This window comes from Callospermophilus lateralis, chromosome 4, assembly GCF_048772815.1.
Source record: "Callospermophilus lateralis isolate mCalLat2 chromosome 4, mCalLat2.hap1, whole genome shotgun sequence".
NCBI lineage: Eukaryota > Metazoa > Chordata > Mammalia > Rodentia > Sciuridae > Callospermophilus > Callospermophilus lateralis.
The window spans coordinates 80,820,163-80,824,046 of NC_135308.1; positions in this window are offsets into that span (position 1 = coordinate 80,820,163).

The window sequence follows — 3,884 nt, forward strand, 5'->3', positions numbered from 1 at the left end:
TTGCACTGCTACAACAGAATACCTGACACTGGATAATTTATAATGAATAGAAATTTATTTCTTAGAGTTCTGGAGGCTGGAGGTTACAGGACTGTATCTGGTCAGGACCTTCTTGCTGCATATTCCTTCCTGGAAGGCAGAAGCTCCAGAGCACCTAGGTACATATGCATGAAAGAGAGAGAGTGAGAGCAAGAGTAGGAGGGAAAGAGGAAAGGGGACCAAACTCAACCTTTCAGGAACCCATTCCTGCAAATACTAACCCACTTCCATGATCAGGCATTATTTCATTCATGAGGGTGGAGTCCTATGGTCTATTTGCTTTTGCTTTTTTTTAAAAAAAATAATTAATTAATTCACACATGACAATAGTGGAATGCATTTCATTCATAATTATCCATTCACAGCACAATTTTTCATAACTCTGCATATAAAGTATGTTCACAGCAAATTATGCCATTATACATGAGCTCTCTTATTGATTTTTTTGCATTACAATTATTAATACACCTTTTTTAATATTTATTTTTTAGTTTTAGGTGGACACAAAAATCTCTACTTTATTTTTATGTGGTGCTGAGAATCGAACCCAGTGCCTCATGCATGCTAGTCGAGAGCGCTACCTCTTGAGCCACATCCCCAGCCCCTTAATACAGCTTTATACCACAATTTATCATCTCTCTAATGTTGTGCTGGATATCCAACTCAGAGCCTTGTTGGTGGTAAGCATGAGTTCTCCTACTGAGCTGCATCCCCAGTGCACTCTGTTCATCTTGAAGTCTCCATGTTCCCAACACTGTTGCAATGGAGATTAAGTTTCTAACACATGAACTTTGAGGAGCACAGTCAAACCACAGCAAAGACCAAACAGGAGTGGCAGTGGGAATCACTAACTTTGAGATGCATCTTTCAAAGAAAATGGGTATATGGTAAACATTGGATGTGGAAGCTGAGGCAGAAGAGAAATTAGAATGTGACTATGAAGTTACTCAATGCAGGAGAGATTGGGTGGCAGGTGGTACTATTGACAGATGAAAGGACAGAGGGGAACAGAATGGTTCTCTCTTCCAATGGGCTCTTCTGGAGTGTGACCCTTAGTGGCACATGTTGTCAGTGACCAGATGAGATGATGGGCTCTCAGTGGCTGAGAAAGTGAATGAAACCTATTCCAGAATGAAACTACTGACCTTTGAATTTCCATGCTTTTGGCCAAGGTTATCATTCAGCCCAAAACTATTTAAAAGGTGTTATCTAGAATATGCCTCGTCTACTGCAAACCTTTTTTTGATTCACTGTGAATCATTCCAAATATAAGAACTTAGTGAGAACTCTGGAACCAGACCACTTGGGAAAGTGACCTCAGGCCAGTCACTTGTACTTCTCTTTTTAAAATATCTTTATTTTTTTAAATGTGGTGCTAAGAATTAAACCCAGTGCCTGACATATGCTAGGCAAGTGCTCTACCACTGAGCTGCAACAGCAGTCCCACTTATGCTTCTCTTTGCCCCAATTTCCTCACCTGCAAAATAAGGATAAAAATTCTTCAAAAAGTTATTGTAAGAATGAAATGAGTTAGCATATGGAAAAGTGTTCGAGACACCTAGTGTAAGGACCTTATAAATAGTTGCTATCATTATTAAGTAATGGAATACTCAACTAAAAGCAGAGATGTTAGAGATTATCACCAAACAAAATTAACATTGGCAGTTCCATAGTTAGTCCTGTCACTTAGCTAAGGCATCAGGGACCAGTCCCTTTCCATATCCCATTGCTATACTTAGCATGTTAATGTTTATATTCTCATGGCTGCAGTAGCCCCAAGTATCACATCCAGCATCCCAAGCAAGACTTAAAGAGCAAAGCTCTTTTTGCTCCCATGCTTTTAACAAACTTTCCTCAAAGCCCCCAGCAGGATTCCACTCCTCTGGAATTTAGTCATATAACCAACCCTCACTGCAAAGGGAGCTGGGAAAGAGAATCTGGTACTTCCAACCTGTAACAAAATAGTCAAAAGTGGGGCTGGATGTTGGGTAGATAAGTGGTAGCTCTGCAATCTGGGAGCCAAGGAGTTTCAGGTCAGGGGTAATGCAGAAACAAGAATGCAGCAGTATTCATCTGGGATGAATAAGCCGTAGACTTCATCCTTTAGAGTCATTAGGTGTTTTAAACAGTCTTTCAATCCTGGGTAAGTGTCATGTTGGTGAATTAAGGATTTTTATTTTCTCTTTTGAGACAGGGGTCTCATTATGTTGCCCGGGATAGACTTGAACTCCTGGGATCAAGCAATCCTCTTACCTCAGCCTTCCAAATAGCTGGGACCACAGGTGGGCACCACCACACCTGGCTGAAGAGAGGATATTTTTGATCAGGGGGTCCTTCCTAGTCTTCTTACCTGTTCTAATCTGCTACCATTCCTTCCAACAAATCAAAAGAGAGGGCTCATGTTTCAGCGAGATTTGTCCAAGAGGCTGAGTAGGCTAGTCACTGTTAGAGCCACCTGAGAACAACCAGTCACAGTGGTGCGTTCCTCTGATTTCAGCTACTATTGAGACTGAGGCAGGAGGATGGCTTGAGCCTCAAAGTTCAAGGCTATTCTGGGCAACATTGTAAGATCCTATTTAAAAAATAAATACATACCAAGTGCAGGAATCTTCCCCCCTTAATTTTAGTCTTAAATTTAGTTCTCTACAACTCACATCTCCACAGTCTCTCTCATCTGAACTACTAACTACTACAGCCTCCTGTCTAGTCTCCCCATCACAAAAATCCCAAGAAAGTGAACAGAAAACAACAGGAAAACCAGAATATTTTACAAACACCCACAGAAAGCCTTATTTTCACTCTTCAAAACCATTATCAAAGAGAAGAGACATTTTAAAATTCCAAGGTACTTGGTTAACTAATCTGATTCTGGTCTACATGTAGATATTCAACAAATGCTTGTTAAATTAAATTGACTCAAGGTTTTATTTATTCAACCTACTTAAAGCTTATGTAAACCCCTTGGAGATTTGTGTCAAGCTGTTAAGCTGCAAAATATATGAAAAGTAGTATTTTCAATAGGCTAGCTTTCCTCTTAATATGCTTTATGAGCTTAACCATAAACCAAGGGGAAGGGGGAGAGTCAGCCGGAGAGCAGAGGGAATGGAACAGGTGAGGAAGGAGGAGTGAGAAGAGGGGAGCCCATTTTTGTCATTGTCTACATTTGTCTCCGTGGCTATGCTTATTAACCATCTACTGCCCTCTAGTGCTCACTGTATAAACTGCTCATCTGAAATTCATTTTTATCTTAATCCTGTTTATTATACCTGAAGAGCCCAAACTTCTTGTTTTAGAGAAAAACAGACCGACATCCAGAGAGATGACATATCAAATTGACCTAGGTGGCCTCGTAGACTCAGTTATCCCAACTTTAACTTGTCTGGCAAACTCTTTTATAAGCATTTCTCAGAAATTTCAGTAATACCAACCAATAAAAATTATAGCATACTAATATGAGTGTTTTATATTACTTCTGATGCTGTTCCAAATAAAGCTAAAATTGGCTGATGGTGATGTTTAGAAAAAGAATTATAAATAATACTGGTACATCTTAAAATTAGTACAAGTTAAGAAAATGTTAATACAAAAAGAACAGACCCCAAGTGGATTTGGCCATTTATTAGAATTGGCTTTAATCATTGTCTCCATATAGGCTGATATTCTGCTAAAAGTTTCCCAGAGGAACCTCTTTGCTCCTTGACGGGAAAAGAAGGATTTGTCATTTTAACTTGGAACACATATTTTCATCATTTCATCATATTGCTGGTGGGAATAAACTGAAAGTTATCCAGCTGGACATGTCACTTACAAGAACATTACCGAGTAAGAAAAGATTTATTCAAATA